This window comes from Heptranchias perlo, unplaced genomic scaffold (genome assembly GCF_035084215.1).
Source record: "Heptranchias perlo isolate sHepPer1 unplaced genomic scaffold, sHepPer1.hap1 HAP1_SCAFFOLD_753, whole genome shotgun sequence".
Taxonomy (NCBI): Eukaryota; Metazoa; Chordata; class Chondrichthyes; order Hexanchiformes; family Hexanchidae; genus Heptranchias; species Heptranchias perlo.
The window spans coordinates 56,933-73,999 of NW_027139786.1; the positions used below are offsets into that span (position 1 = coordinate 56,933).

The window sequence follows — 17,067 nt, forward strand, 5'->3', positions numbered from 1 at the left end:
CGCTGTGATTGGGCGGGCACCTCGCCCCGATAATGGGTAACCCCCCCCCCGATAACATGCGTCTCCCCCCCCCGATAACGGCCCCCCCCCCCCGATAACAGGCAACACCTCCGATAACATGGGTCTCCCCCTCCCAATAACGGGCACCCACCCGATAACATGCGTCTCCCCCTCCCAATAACGGGCACCCACCCGATAACATGCGTCTCCCCCACCCGATAACGGGCACCCCCCGATAACAGGCAACGCCTCCGATAACATGCGCCTCCCCCCACCCGATAACGGGCAGCCCCTCCCATAGGCCTCGCTCCAACCCCACCCACCCGGACAGTGAGCCAGACCCCCCCACCCCGGGGTTAATCAGAGCCTCTGCCGTTGGAATTGTGCAGTGGGGCTGGGCCTGTTGTTTCGGAACAAAGGCGGCCATTTATGGAGCAGGAATTGACGGTTTGATCCCAGATTAATATCAGGGAGGAAACATCAACAGAAATTGCTTCACTTCACTTTCAGGTCTGTTTCCTGAGTGACAATGGGAACTAATGGCCGATCAAAACATTCAGATAACACAGAATGAGCGCCTCTGCCCGTCTGCCTGTTGTCTCTCTCCTCCCTCCCTCTCGTTGTGTGTGTCTCTCTCCTCCCTCCCTCTCGTTGTGTGTCCCTCTCCTCCCTCCCTCTCGTTGTGTGTCCCTCTCCTCCCTCCCTCTCGTTGTGTGTCCCTCTCCTCCCTCCCTCTCGTGTGTCCCTCTCCTCCCTCCCACTCGTTGTGTGTCCCTCTCCTCCCTCCCTCTCGTTGTGTGTCCCTCTCCTCCCTCCCTCTCGTTGTGTGTCCCTCTCCTCCCTCCCTCTCGTTGTGTGTCCCTCTCCTCCCTCCCTCTCGTTGTGTGTCCCTCTCCTCCCTCCCTCTCGTTGTGTGTCCCTCTCCTCCCTCCCTCTCGTTGTGTGTCCCTCTCCTCCCTCCCTCTCGTTGTGTGTCTCTCTCCTCCCTCCCACTCGTTGTGTGTCCCTCTCCTCCCTCCCTCTCGTTGTGTGTCCCTCTCCTCCCTCCCGCTCGTTGTGTGTCCCTCTCCTCCCTCCCTCTCGTGTGTCCCTCTCCTCCCTCCCTCTCGTTGTGTGTCCCTCTCCTCCCTCCCTCTCGTTGTGTGTCCCTCTCCTCCCTCCCTCTCGTTGTGTGTCTCTCTCCTCGCTCCCTCTCGTTGTGTGTCCCTCTCCTCCCTCCCTCTCGTCGTGTGTCTCTCTCCTCCCTCCCACTCGTTGTGTGTCACTCTCCTCCCTCCCACTCGTTGTGTGTCACTCTCCTCCCTCCCACTCGTTGTGTGTCCCTCTCCTCCCTCCCTCTCGTGTGTCTCTCTCCTCCCTCCCACTCGTTGTGTGTCCCTCTCCTCCCTCCCTCTCGTGTGTGTCCCTCTCCTCCCTCCCTCTCGTTGTGTGTCCCTCTCCTCCCTCCCTCTCGTTGTGTGTCCCTCTCCTCCCTCCCTCTCGTTGTGTGTCCCTCTCCTCCCTCCCTCTCGTGTGTGTCCCTCTCCTCCCTCCCTCTCGTTGTGTGTCCCTCTCCTCCCTCCCTCTCGTGTGTGTCCCTCTCCTCCCTCCCTCTCATTGTGTGTCTCTCTCCTCCCTCCCTCTCGTGTGTGTCCCTCTCCTCCCTCCCTCTCATTGTGTGTCTCTCTCCTCCCTCCCTCTCGTGTGTGTCCCTCTCCTCCCTCCCGCTCGTTGTGTGTCTCTCTCCTCCCTCCCTCTCGTTGTGTGTCCCTCTCCTCCCTCCCTCTCGTTGTGTGTCCCTCTCCTCCCTCCCTCTCGTTGTGTGTCCCTCTCCTCCCTCCCTCTCGTGTGTCCCTCTCCTCCCTCCCTCTCGTTGTGTGTCTCTCTCCTCCCTCCCTCTCGTTGTGTGTCCCTCTCCTCCCTCCCTCTCGTTGTGTGTCCCTCTCCTCCCTCCCTCTCGTTGTGTGTCCCTCTCCTCCCTCCCTCTCGTGTGTCCCTCTCCTCCCTCCCTCTCGTGTGTGTCCCTCTCCTCCCTCCCTCTCGTTGTGTGTCCCTCTCCTCCCTCCCTCTCGTTGTGTGTCCCTCTCCTCGCTCCCTCTCGTTGTGTGTCCCTCTCCTCCCTCCCTCTCGTTGTGTGTCCCTCTCCTCCCTCCCTCTCGTTGTGTGTCCCTCTCCTCGCTCCCTCTCGTTGTGTGTCCCTCTCCTCGCTCCCTCTCGTTGTGTGTCCCTCTCCTCCCTCCCACTCGTTGTGTGTCCCTCTCCTCCCTCCCTCTCGTGTGTGTCCCTCTCCTCCCTCCCTCTCGTGTGTCCCTCTCCTCCCTCCCTCTCGTGTGTGTCCCTCTCCTCCCTCCCTCTCGTTGTGTGTCTCTCTCCTCCCTCCCTCTCGTTGTGTGTCCCTCTCCTCCCTCCCTCTCGTGTGTCCCTCTCCTCCCTCCCTCTCGTTGTGTGTCCCTCTCCTCCCTCCCTCTCGTGTGTGTCCCTCTCCTCCCTCCCTCTCGTTGTGTGTCCCTCTCCTCCCTCCCACTCGTTGTGTGTCCCTCTCCTCCCTCCCGCTCGTTGTGTGTCCCTCTCCTCCCTCCCTCTCGTTGTGTGTCCCTCTCCTCCCTCCCTCTCGTTGTGTGTCCCTCTCCTCCCTCCCTCTCGTTGTGTGTCCCTCTCCTCCCTCCCTCTCGTTGTGTGTCTCTCTCCTCCCTCCCTCTCGTGTGTCTCTCTCCTCCCTCCCTCTCGTTGTGTGTCCCTCTCCTCCCTCCCTCTCGTGTGTGTCCCTCTCCTCCCTCCCTCTCGTGTGTCCCTCTCCTCCCTCCCTCTCGTTGTGTGTCCCTCTCCTCCCTCCCTCTCGTTGTGTGTCCCTCTCCTCCCTCCCTCTCGTTGTGTGTCTCTCTCCTCCCTCCCTCTCGTTGTGTGTCTCTCTCCTCCCTCCCTCTCGTTGTGTGTCCCTCTCCTCCCTCCCTCTCGTGTGTCCCTCTCCTCCCTCCCTCTCGTTGTGTGTCCCTCTCCTCCCTCCCTCTCGTGTGTGTCCCTCTCCTCCCTCCCTCTCGTTGTGTGTCCCTCTCCTCCCTCCCACTCGTTGTGTGTCCCTCTCCTCCCTCCCGCTCGTTGTGTGTCCCTCTCCTCCCTCCCTCTCGTTGTGTGTCCCTCTCCTCCCTCCCTCTCGTTGTGTGTCCCTCTCCTCCCTCCCTCTCGTTGTGTGTCCCTCTCCTCCCTCCCTCTCGTTGTGTGTCTCTCTCCTCCCTCCCTCTCGTGTGTCTCTCTCCTCCCTCCCTCTCGTTGTGTGTCCCTCTCCTCCCTCCCTCTCGTGTGTGTCCCTCTCCTCCCTCCCTCTCGTGTGTCCCTCTCCTCCCTCCCTCTCGTTGTGTGTCCCTCTCCTCCCTCCCTCTCGTGTGTGTCTCTCTCCTCCCTCCCTCTCGTTGTGTGTCTCTCTCCTCCCTCCCTCTCGTTGTGTGTCCCTCTCCTCCCTCCCTCTCGTTGTGTGTCCCTCTCCTCCCTCCCTCTCGTGTGTGTCCCTCTCCTCCCTCCCTCTCGTGTGTCCCTCTCCTCCCTCCCTCTCGTGTGTCCCTCTCCTCCCTCCCTCTCGTGTGTCCCTCTCCTCCCTCCCTCTCGTGTGTCCCTCTCCTCCCTCCCTCTCGTTGTGTGTCCCTCTCCTCCCTCCCTCTCGTTGTGTGTCTCTCTCCTCCCTCCCTCTCGTGTGTGTCTCTCTCCTCCCTCCCTCTCATTGTGTGTCTCTCTCCTCCCTCCCTCTCGTGTGTGTCCCTCTCCTCCCTCCCGCTCGTTGTGTGTCTCTCTCCTCCCTCCCTCTCGTTGTGTGTCCCTCTCCTCCCTCCCTCTCGTTGTGTGTCCCTCTCCTCCCTCCCTCTCGTTGTGTGTCCCTCTCCTCCCTCCCTCTCGTGTGTCCCTCTCCTCCCTCCCGCTCGTTGTGTGTCCCTCTCCTCGCTCCCTCTCGTTGTGTGTCCCTCTCCTCCCTCCCTCTCGTTGTGTGTCTCTCTCCTCCCTCCCTCTCATGTGTGTCCCTCTCCTCCCTCCCTCTCGTTGTGTGTCCCTCTCCTCCCTCCCTCTCGTTGTGTGTCCCTCTCCTCCCTCCCTCTCGTGTGTCCCTCTCCTCCCTCCCTCTCGTGTGTGTCCCTCTCCTCGCTCCCTCTCGTTGTGTGTCCCTCTCCTCGCTCCCTCTCGTTGTGTGTCCCTCTCCTCGCTCCCTCTCGTTGTGTGTCCCTCTCCTCGCTCCCTCTCGTTGTGTGTCCCTCTCCTCCCTCCCACTCGTTGTGTGTCCCTCTCCTCCCTCCCTCTCGTGTGTGTCCCTCTCCTCCCTCCCTCTCGTGTGTCCCTCTCCTCCCTCCCTCTCGTGTGTCCCTCTCCTCCCTCCCTCTCGTGTGTGTCCCTCTCCTCCCTCCCTCTCGTTGTGTGTCTCTCTCCTCCCTCCCTCTCGTTGTGTGTCCCTCTCCTCCCTCCCTCTCGTGTGTCCCTCTCCTCCCTCCCTCTCGTTGTGTGTCCCTCTCCTCCCTCCCTCTCGTGTGTGTCCCTCTCCTCCCTCCCTCTCGTTGTGTGTCCCTCTCCTCCCTCCCACTCGTTGTGTGTCCCTCTCCTCCCTCCCGCTCGTTGTGTGTCCCTCTCCTCCCTCCCTCTCGTTGTGTGTCCCTCTCCTCCCTCCCTCTCGTTGTGTGTCCCTCTCCTCCCTCCCTCTCGTTGTGTGTCCCTCTCCTCCCTCCCTCTCGTTGTGTGTCTCTCTCCTCCCTCCCTCTCGTGTGTCTCTCTCCTCCCTCCCTCTCGTTGTGTGTCCCTCTCCTCCCTCCCTCTCGTGTGTGTCCCTCTCCTCCCTCCCTCTCGTGTGTCCCTCTCCTCCCTCCCTCTCGTTGTGTGTCCCTCTCCTCCCTCCCTCTCGTTGTGTGTCCCTCTCCTCCCTCCCTCTCGTTGTGTGTCTCTCTCCTCCCTCCCTCTCGTTGTGTGTCTCTCTCCTCCCTCCCTCTCGTTGTGTGTCCCTCTCCTCCCTCCCTCTCGTGTGTCCCTCTCCTCCCTCCCTCTCGTTGTGTGTCCCTCTCCTCCCTCCCTCTCGTGTGTGTCCCTCTCCTCCCTCCCTCTCGTTGTGTGTCCCTCTCCTCCCTCCCACTCGTTGTGTGTCCCTCTCCTCCCTCCCGCTCGTTGTGTGTCCCTCTCCTCCCTCCCGCTCGTTGTGTGTCCCTCTCCTCCCTCCCTCTCGTTGTGTGTCCCTCTCCTCCCTCCCTCTCGTTGTGTGTCCCTCTCCTCCCTCCCTCTCGTTGTGTGTCCCTCTCCTCCCTCCCTCTCGTTGTGTGTCTCTCTCCTCCCTCCCTCTCGTGTGTCTCTCTCCTCCCTCCCTCTCGTTGTGTGTCCCTCTCCTCCCTCCCTCTCGTGTGTGTCCCTCTCCTCCCTCCCTCTCGTGTGTCCCTCTCCTCCCTCCCTCTCGTTGTGTGTCCCTCTCCTCCCTCCCTCTCGTGTGTGTCTCTCTCCTCCCTCCCTCTCGTTGTGTGTCTCTCTCCTCCCTCCCTCTCGTTGTGTGTCCCTCTCCTCCCTCCCTCTCGTTGTGTGTCCCTCTCCTCCCTCCCTCTCGTGTGTGTCCCTCTCCTCCCTCCCTCTCGTGTGTCCCTCTCCTCCCTCCCTCTCGTGTGTCCCTCTCCTCCCTCCCTCTCGTGTGTCCCTCTCCTCCCTCCCTCTCGTGTGTCCCTCTCCTCCCTCCCTCTCGTTGTGTGTCCCTCTCCTCCCTCCCTCTCGTTGTGTGTCCCTCTCCTCCCTCCCTCTCGTTGTGTGTCCCTCTCCTCCCTCCCTCTCGTTGTGTGTCCCTCTCCTCCCTCCCTCTCGTGTGTCCCTCTCCTCCCTCGCTCTCGTGTGTCCCTCTCCTCCCTCCCTCTCGTGTGTCCCTCTCCTCGCTCCCTCTCGTGTGTCCCTCTCCTCGCTCCCTCTCGTGTGTCTCTCTCCTCCCTCCCTCTCGTTGTGTGTCCCTCTCCTCGCTCCCTCTCGTGTGTGTCTCTCTCCTCCCTCCCTCTCGTTGTGTGTGTCTCTCTCTTTCTTTCTCTCTCAGCAGTGACACCAAATCTTTTCCTCTGCAATTCACCCCTCTTCTGAAGGCGCTGACTCTCACTGGGGTACGGGTCCCACAGACACCGACTCTCACTGGGGTACGGGTCCCACAGACACTGACTCTCACTGGGGTACGGGTCCCACAGACACTGACTCTCCCCGGGGTACGGGTCCCACAGACACTGACTCTCACTGGGGTACGGGTCCCACAGACACTGACTCTCACTGGGGTACGGGTCCCACAGACACTGACTCTCACTGGGGTACGGGTCCCACAGACACTGACTCTCACTGGGGTACGGGTCCCACAGACACTGACTCTCACTGGGGTACGGGTCCCACAGACACTGACTCTCACTGGGGTACGGGTCCCACAGACACTGACTCTCACTGGGGTACGGGTCCCACAGACACTGACTCTCCCCGGGGTACGGGTCCCACAGACACTGACTCTCCCCGGGGTACGGGTCCCACAGACACTGACTCTCACTGGGGTACGGGTCCCACAGACACTGACTCTCACTGGGGTACGGGTCCCACAGACACTGACTCTCCCCAGGGTACGGGTCCCACAGACACTGACTCTCCCCGGGGTACGGGTCCCACAGACACTGACTCTCACTGGGGTACGGGTCCCACAGACACTGACTCTCCCCGGGGTACGGGTCCCACAGACACTGACTCTCACTGGGGTACGGGTCCCACAGACACTGACTCTCACTGGGGTACGGGTCCCACAGACACTGACTCTCACTGGGGTACGGGTCCCACAGACACTGACTCTCACTGGGGTAGGGGTCCCACGGACACTGACTCTCACTGGGGTAGGGGTCCCACGGACACTGACTCTCACTGGGGTACGGGTCCCACAGACACTGACTCTCACTGGGGTACGGGTCCCACAGACACTGACTCTCCCCATGGTACGGGTCCCACAGACACTGACTCTCCCCGGGGTACGGGTCCCACAGACACTGACTCTCACTGGGGTACGGGTCCCACAGACACTGACTCTCCCCGGGGTACGGGTCCCACAGACACTGACTCTCACTGGGGTACGGGTCCCACAGACACTGACTCTCACTGGGGTACGGGTCCCACAGACACTGATTCTCACTGGGGTACGGGTCCCACAGACACTGACTCTCACTGGGGTACGGGTCCCACGGACACTGACTCTCACTGGGGTACGGGTCCCACAGACACTGACTCTCACTGGGGTACGGGTCCCACAGACACTGACTCTCACTGGGGTATGGGTCCCACAGACACTGACTCTCCCCGGGGTACGGGTCCCACAGACACTGACTCTCACAGGGGTACGGGTCCCACAGACACTGACTCTCACTGGGGTACGGGTCCCACAGACACTGACTCTCACTGGGGTACGGGTCCCACAGACACTGACTCTCACTGGGGTATGGGTCCCACAGACACTGACTCTCCCCGGGGTACGGGTCCCACAGACACTGACTCTCACTGGGGTACGGGTCCCACAGACACTGACTCTCACTGGGGTACGGGTCCCACGGACACTGACTCTCACTGGGGTACGGGTCCCACGGACACCGACTCTCACTGGGTTACGGGTCCCACGGACACCGACTCTCACTGGGGTACGGGTCCCACGGACACCGACTCTCACTGGGGTACGGGTCCCACGGACACTGACTCTCACTGGGGTACGGGTCCCACGGACACTGACTCTCACTGGGGTACGGGTCCCACGGACACTGACTCTCACTGGGGTACGGGTCCCACGGACACTGACTCTCACTGGGGTACGGGTCCCACGGACACTGACTCTCACTGGGGTACGGGTCCCACGGACACTGACTCTCACTGGGGTACGGGTCCCACGGACACTGACTCTCACTGGGGTACGGGTCCCACGGACACTGACTCTCACTGGGGTACGGGTCCCACGGACACTGACTCTCACTGGGGTACGGGTCCCACAGACACCGACTCTCCCTGGGGTACGGGTCCCACAGACACCGACTCTCACTGGGGTACGGGTCCCACAGACACTGACTCTCACTGGGGTACGGGTCCCACAGACACGGACTCTCACTGGGGTACGGGTCCCACAGACACCGACTCTCACTGGGGTACGGGTCCCACAGACACTGACTCTCACTGGGGTACGGGTCCCACAGACACCGACTCTCACTGGGGTACGGGTCCCACAGACACTGACTCTCACTGGGGTACGGGTCCCACAGACACCGACTCTCACTGGGGTACGGGTCCCACAGACACTGACTCTCACTGGGGTACGGGTCCCACACACACTGACTCTCACTGGGGTACGGGTCCCACGGACACTGACTCTCACTGGGGTAGGGGTCCCACGGACACTGACTCTCACTGGGGTACGGGTCCCACAGACACTGACTCTCACTGGGGTACGGGTCCCACAGACACTGACTCTCACTGGGGTACGGGTCCCACGGACACTGACTCTCACTGGGGTACGGGTCCCACAGACACTGACTCTCACTGGGGTAGGGGTCCCACGGACACTGACTCTCACTGGGGTACGGGTCCCACAGACACTGACTCTCACTGGGGTACGGGTCCCACAGACACTGACTCTCACTGGGGTACGGGTCCCACAGACACTGACTCTCACTGGGGTACGGGTCCCACAGACACTGACTCTCACTGGGGTACGGGTCCCACAGACACCGACTCTCACTCTACACCAGGAATCTTTGGATCAGGAGGAGAAACCCTGACTCTTTTAACCCCCCCTGACCCAGCACAAGCTGTGGGGGGAATCTGGGCTGTTCCTGCTCTGTATGGGGCTCAGTACCAGACCGGGAGGGGCACTGGGGGAAGATAGAGATTGAATCAGTAACTAAAATGTCTCCATTGTTTTTATCCCCAGGTTGCTGTGGTAAAACTGAAGAACACGGAGAAGGTGTTTGCAATGAAAATCCTCCATAAATGGGATATGCTTAAGCGAGCGGAGGTTAGTAACCATGGCGACGGCTGCACTTATAGCCTGGTTCCGGCCTACTCCCCCTCCCCAGCCCAGGGAGAGCCTGGATCCGGCCCGCTCCCTCTCCCCAGCCCAGGGAGAGCCTGGTTCCGGCCCGCTCCCTCTCCCCAGCCCAGGGAGGGCCTGGTTCCAGCCCGCTCCCTCTCCCCAGCCCAGGGAGGGCCTGGTTCCGGCCCGCTCCCCCTCCCCAGCCCAGGGAGAGCCTGGTTCCGGCCTGCTCCCCCTCCCCAGCCCAGGGAGGGCCTGGTTCCGGCCCACTCCCTCTCCCCAGCCCAGGGTGAGCCTGGATCCGGCCCGCTCCTCCTCCCCAGCCCAGGGTGAGCCTGGATCCGGCCCGCTCCCCCTCCCCAGCCCAGGGTGAGCCTGGTTCCGGCCCGCTCCCCCTCCCCAGCCCAGGGAGGGCCTGGATCCGGCCCGCTCCCCCTCCCCAGCCCAGGGCGAGCCTGGATCCGGCCCGCTCCCCCTCCCCAGCCCAGGGCGAGCCTGGTTCCGGCCCGCTCCCTCTCCCCAGTCCAGGGAGGGCCTGGATCCGGCCCGCTCCCCCTCCCCAGTCCAGGGAGGGCCTGGATCCGGCCCGCTCTCCCTCCCCAGCCCAGGGAGGGCCTGGATCCGGCCCGCTCCCCCTCCCCAGCCCAGGGAGGGCCTGGATCCGGCCCGCTCCCCCTCCCCAGCCCAGGGAGGGCCTGGATCCGGCCCGCTCCCCCTCCCCAGCCCAGGGAGGGCCTGGATCCGGCCCGCTCCCCCTCCCCAGCCCAGGGCGAGCCTGGTTCCAGCCCGCTCCCCCTCCCCAGCCCAGGGAGGGCCTGGATCCGGCCCGCTCCCCCTCCCCAGCCCATGGAGGGCCTGGATCCGGCCCGCTCCCCCTCCCCAGCCCAGGGCGAGCCTGGTTCCGGCCCGCTCCCCCTCCCCAGCCCAGGGCGAGCCTGGATCCGGCCCGCTCCCATTCCCCAGCCCAGGGAGGGCCTGGATCCGGCCCGCTCCCCCTCCCCAGCCCAGGGAGGGCCTGGATCCGGCCCGCTCCCCCTCCCCAGCCCAGGGAGGGCCTGGATCCGGCCCGCTCCCCCTCCCCAGCCCAGGGAGGGCCTGGATCCGGCCCGCTCCCCCTCCCCAGCCCAGGGAGGGCCTGGATCCGGCCCGCTCCCCCTCCCCAGCCCAGGGCGAGCCTGGATCCGGCCCGCTCCCCCTCCCCAGCCCAGGGCGAGCCTGGATCCGGCCCGCTCCCCCTCCCCAGCCCAGGGCGAGCCTGGTTCCGGCCCGCTCCCCCTCCCCAGCCCAGGGCGAGCCTGGATCCGTCCCGCTCCCCCTCCCCAGCCCAGGGAGGGCCTGGTTCCGGCCCGCTCCCCCTCCCCAGCCCAGGGCGGGATATGGGGAGAGGGTGGGATCGGGGGGCGCGGGGAGGGGGCGGGACCGGGGGATATGTTCCGATGAGCACTTATCCCGGTTTTGATTGATATTCCCCAGCTCTAACATTTCCTGTTGGTTTGCAGACGGCCTGCTTCCGGGAGGAGCGAGACATACTGGTGAAAGGGGACAATCAGTGGATCACAACACTGCATTACGCCTTCCAGGATGAGCAGTGCCTGGTGAGTGAGAGGCCTGGGCCATTCGACCGGGGGGGGTGTGCGGGAGAAACGTTCAACAGGAGTGTCAGCAGTGGGTCTCTCTCTCTCTCTCTCTCTCGTCTCCGAGTCAGAAGGTCGTGGGTTCGAGCCCCACTCCAGAGATTTAAGCACAAAATGCAGGCGGACACTCCCAGTGCCAGTACTGAGGGAGTGCTGCACTGTCGGAGGTGCCGTCTTTCGGATGAGACGTTAAACCCAGGGCCCCGTCTGCCCCTCTCAGGTGGATGTAAAAGATCCCACGGCCACTATTGGAAGAAGAGCAGGGGGGAGTTCTCCCCGGTGTCCTGGGGCCGATATTTATCCCTCAACCAACATCACTAAAAAAACAGATGATCTGATCATTATCATGTTGCTGTTTGTGGGATCTTGCTGTGCGCAAATTGGCTGCGGCGTTTCCTACATTACAACAGTGATTACACTTCAAAAAACGTACTTCATTGGCTGTAAAGCTCTTTGGGACGTCCTGAGGTGGTGAAAGGTGCTATATAAATGAAAGTCCTTTCTTCTAACTATAGTTCCATCTATTTTCCTCACAGTATCTGGTTATGGATTATTATGTGGGAGGTGATCTCCTGACCCTGCTCAGTAAATTCGAGGACCGACTCCCCGAAGACATGGCCCGGTTCTACCTCGCCGAAATGGTGCTGGCAATTCACTCCATCCATCAACTCAACTACGTACACAGGTACAGAGTGAGCACTCCACACTGTCCCATCAAACACTCCCAGGGCAGGTACAGAGTGAGCACTCCACACTGTCCCGTCAAACACTCCCAGGGCAGGTACAGAGTGAGCACTCCACACTGTCCCGTCAAACACTCCCAGGGGCAGGTACAGAGTGAGCACTCCACACTGTCCCATCAAACACTCCCAGGGGCAGGTACAGAGTGAGCACTCCACACTGTCCCATCAAACACTCCCAGGGCAGGTACAGAGTGAGCACTCCACACTGTCCCATCAAACACTCCCAGGGGCAGGTACAGAGTGAGCACTCCACACTGTCCCATCAAACACTCCCAGGGCAGGTACAGAGTGAGCACTCCACACTGTCCCGTCAAACACTCCCAGGGGCAGGTACAGAGTGAGCACTCCACACTGTCCCGTCAAACACTCCCAGGGCAGGTACAGAGTGAGCACTCCACACTGTCCCGTCAAACACTCCCAGGGGCAGGTACAGAGTGAGCACTCCACACTGTCCCATCAAACACTCCCAGGGGCAGGTACAGAGTGAGCACTCCACACTGTCCCGTCAAACACTCCCAGGGGCAGGTACAGAGTGAGCACTCCACACTGTCCCGTCAAACACTCCCAGGGGCAGGTACAGAGTGAGCACTCCACACTGTCCCATCAAACACTCCCAGGGGCAGGTACAGAGTGAGCACTCCACACTGTCCCGTCAAACACTCCCAGGGCAGGTACAGAGTGAGCACTCCACACTGTCCCATCAAACACTCCCAGGGCAGGTACAGGATTAGATACAGAGTAAAGCTCCCTCTACACTGTCCCATCAAACACTCCCAGGGCAGGTACAGGGTTAGATACAGAGTAAAGCTCCCTCTACACTGTCCCGTCAAACACTCCCAGGGCAGGTGCAGGGTTAGATCCAGAGTAAAGCTCCCTCTACACTGTCCCATCAAACACTCCCAGGGCAGGTACAGGATTAGATACAGAGTAAAGCTCCCTCTACACTGTCCCATCAAACACTCCCAGGGCAGGTGCAGGGTTAGATCCAGAGTAAAGCTCCCTCTACACTGTCCCATCAAACACTCCCAGGGCAGGTACAGGGTTAGATACAGAGTAAAGCTCCCTCTACACTGTCCCATCAAACACTCCCAGGGCAGGTACAGGGTTAGATACAGAGTAAATCTCCCTCTACACTGTCCCGTCAAACACTCCCTGGGCAGGTACAGGGTTAGATACAGAGTAAAGCTCCCTCTACACTGTCCCGTCAAACACTCCCAGGGCAGGTACAGCACGGGTTAGATACAGAGTAAAGCTCCCTCTACACTGTCCCATCAAACACTCCCAGGGCAGGTACAGGGTTAGATACAGAGTAAAGCTCCCTCTACACTGGCTCGAAGGGCTGAATGGCCTCCTCCTGTTCCTATACTGCAATTCATCTGTCTTTATGTTGAGCAGCCTCTGGTTTAAGCTGGACCTTTTTTTGCAGAGACATCAAACCGGACAATGTTTTGATCGATATGAAGGGACACATCAGGCTGGCCGACTTTGGGTCTTGTCTCCAACTTCGCCCGGACGGGACTGTAAGTACTCAGCCCGTGTTACTGCTCACCCTGCTGCACCCCCACCTTCAAAACAGGACCAGGAGGCTCCTCACTCCGAAAGGGACCATCCAGGCAAAATAATCCCCCTCTCCCCCTCACTCCCCGTACCCTTTAATATTCCACCCAGTCGAATCCCACTCTCCCCTCACTCCCCACACCCTTTAATATTCCACCCAGTCGAATCCCACTCTCCCCCTCACGCCCCACACCCTTTAATATCCCACCCAGTCTAATCCCACTCCCCTGCTCACTCCCCATACCCTTTAATATCCCACCCAGTCTAATCCCACTCCCCTGCTCACTCCCCATACCCTTTAATATCCCACCCAGTCTAATCCCACTCCCCTGCTCACTCCCCACACCCTTTAATATCCCACCCAGTCTAATCCCACTCTCCCCCTCACGCCCCACACCCTTTAATATCCCACCCAGTCTAATCCCACTCCCCTGCTCACTCCCCATACCCTTTAATATCCCACCCAGTCTAATCCCACTCCCCTGCTCACTCCCCGTACCCTTTAATATCCCACCCTGTGTAATCCCACTCTCCCCCTCACGCCCCACACCCTTTAATATCCCACCCAGTCTAATCCCACTCCCCTGCTCACTCCCCACACCCTTTAATATCCCACCCTGTCCAATATTCCTCTCCTGCTCACTCCCCATACCCTTTAATATCCCACCCTGTGTAATCCCACTCTCCCCCTCACTCCCCATACCCTTTAATATCCCACCCAGTCGAATCCCCCTCTCCTGCTCACTCCCCACACCCTTTAATATCCCACCCTGTGTAATCCCACTCTCCCCCTCACTCCCCGTACCCTTTAATATCCCACCCAGTCTAATCCCCCTCTCCCCCTCACTCCCCGGACCCTTTAATATCCCACCCAGTCGAATCCCCCTCTCCTGCTCACTCCCCATACCCTTTAATATCCCACCCAGTCTAATCCCACTCTCCCCCTCACTCCCCGTACCCTTTAATATCCCACCCAGTCTAATCCCACTCTCCCCCTCACTCCCCGTACCCTTTAATATCCCACCCAGTCTAATCCCACTCTCCCCCTCACTCCCCGTACCCTTTAATATCCCACCCAGTCTAATCCCCCTCTCCCCCTCACTCCCCATACCCTTTAATATCCCACCCAGTCTAATCCCACTCTCCCCTCACTCCCCATACCCTTTAATATCCCACCCATTCTAATCCCACTCTCCCCCTCACTCCCCGTACCCTTTAATATCCCACCCAGTCTAATCCCACTCTCCCCCTCACTCCCCATACCCTTTAATATCCCACCCAGTCTAATCCCACTCTCCCCCTCACTCCCCGTACCCTTTAATATCCCACCCAGTCTAATCCCACTCTCCCCCTCACTCCCCGTACCCTTTAATATCCCTCTTTTCCGAGCGACTGTCTATTTCCTTCTCGTGGACTTTTCTTCCAGAACCTTCCGTTTCTCGATAGTGAAGAGCCGGTTATATTGGGGTCCTGGGGAGTTTCCGTTCCCTCAAAGTTTGGGCTTTTTTCCTTTCTCAGGTTGAATCGTCGGTGGCTGTGGGAACGCCGGATTACATCTCCCCGGAAATCCTCCAGGCGATGGAGGACGGGAAAGGGAAGTACGGCTCGGAATGTGACTGGTGGTCCCTGGGGGTCTGTGTGTATGAGCTGCTGTTCGGAGAGACCCCATTCTATGCAGAGTCACTGGTGGAGACTTACAGCAAAATCATGAACCACAAGGTGAGTAACAGATGAGGAGTGATTCCGTAAACCAGGAATGGACGCAATAATAACCGGGGATATGTGGATTAATAACCGGGGATACGTGGATTAATAACCGGGGATATGTGGATTAATAACCGGGGATTTATGAATTAATAACCAGGGATACATGGATTAATAACCAGGGATATATGGATTAATAACCGGGGATATGTGGATTAATAACCGGGGATACATGGATTAATAACCGGGGATATGTGGATTAATAACCGGGGATACATGGATTAATAACCGGGGATACATGGATTAATAACCGGGGATTTATGAATTAATAACCAGGGATACATGGATTAATAACCAGGGATATATGGATTAATAACCGGGGATATATGGATTAATAACCAGGGAAACATGGATTAATAACCAGGGATATATGGATTAATAACCGGGGATATATGGAAAATAACCGGGGATATATGGATTAATAACCAGGGATATATGGATTAATAACCAGGGAAACATGGATTAATAACTGGGAATATATGGATTAATAACCAGGGATACATGGATTAATAACCAGGGAAACATGGATTAATAACCGGGGATATATGGAAAATAACCGGGGATATATGGATTAATAACCAGGGATATATGGATTAATAACCGGGGATATATGGATTAATAACCAGGGAAACATGGATTAATAACCAGGGAAACATGGATTAATAACCGGGGATATATGGAAAATAACCGGGGATATATGGATTAATAACTGGGGATATATGGATTAATAACCAGGGAAACATGGATTAATAACCAGGGATATATGGATTAATAACCAGGGAAACATGGATTAATAACCAGGGATATATGGAAAATAACTGGGGATATATGGAAAATAACTGGGGATATATGGATTAATAACTGGGGATATATGGATTAATAACTGGGGATATATGGAAAATAACCGGGGATATATGGATTAATAACTGGGGATATGTGGATTAATAACCAGGGAAACATGGATTAATAACCAGGGATACATGGATTAATAACCAGGGAAACATGGATTAATAACCGGGGATATATGGAAAATAACCGGGGATATATGGATTAATAACTGGGGATATATGGATTAATAACCAGGGAAACATGGATTAATAACCAGGGATATATGGATTAATAACTGGGGATATATGGAAAATAACCGGGGATATATGGAAAATAACCGGGGATATATGGATTAATAACTGGGGATATATGGATTAATAACCAGGGAAACATGGATTAATAACCAGGGATATATGGATTAATAACTGGGGATATATGGAAAATAACTGGGGATATATGGATTAATAACTGGGGATATATGGATTAATAACCAGGGAAACATGGATTAATAACCAGGGATATATGGATTAATAACCGGGGATATATGGAAAATAACCGGGGATATATGGATTAATAACTGGGGATATATGGATTAATAACCGGGGATATATGGATTAATAACCAGGATTATATGGATTAATAACTGGGGATATATGGAAAATAACCAGGGATATATGGATTAATAACTGGGGATATGTGGATTAATAACCAGGGAAACATGGATTAATAACCAGGGATACATGGATTAATAACCAGGGAAACATGGATTAATAACCGGGGATATATGGAAAATAACCGGGGATATATGGATTAATAACTGGGGATATATGGATTAATAACCAGGGAAACATGGATTAATAACCAGGGAAACATGGATTAATAACCGGGGATATATGGAAAATAACCGGGGATATATGGAAAATAACCGGGGATATATGGATTAATAACTGGGGATATATGGATTAATAACCAGGGAAACATGGATTAATAACCAGGGATATATGGATTAATAACCGGGGATATATGGAAAATAACCGGCGATATATGGATTAATAACTGGGGATATATGGATTAATAACAAGAGATATATGGATTAATAACCAGGGAAACATGGATTAATAACCAGGGATATATGGATTAATAACTGGGGATATATGGAAAATAACCGGGGATATATGGATTAATAACTGGGGATATGTGGATTAATAACCAGGGAAACATGGATTAATAACCAGGGAAACATGGATTAATAACCAGGGATACATGGATTAATAACCAGGGAAACATGGATTAATAACAAGAGATATATGGATTAATAACCAGGGAAACATGGATTAATAACCAGGGATATATGGATTAATAACTGGGGATATATGGAAAATAACCGGGGATATATGGATTAATAACTGGGGATATGTGGATTAATAACCAGGGAAACATGGATTAATAACCAGGGATATATGGATTAATAACTGGGGATATATGGAAAATAACCGGGGATATATGGATTAATAACTGGGGATATGTGGATTAATAACCAGGG

General features: G+C 57.2%; 1 pseudogene; it reads left to right on the plus strand.

Annotated features, from left to right (window-relative positions):
* LOC137319173 (serine/threonine-protein kinase MRCK alpha-like) overlaps window positions 1–17,067 on the plus strand; it is a 50,331-nt pseudogene that overhangs the window by 12,934 nt on the left and 20,330 nt on the right.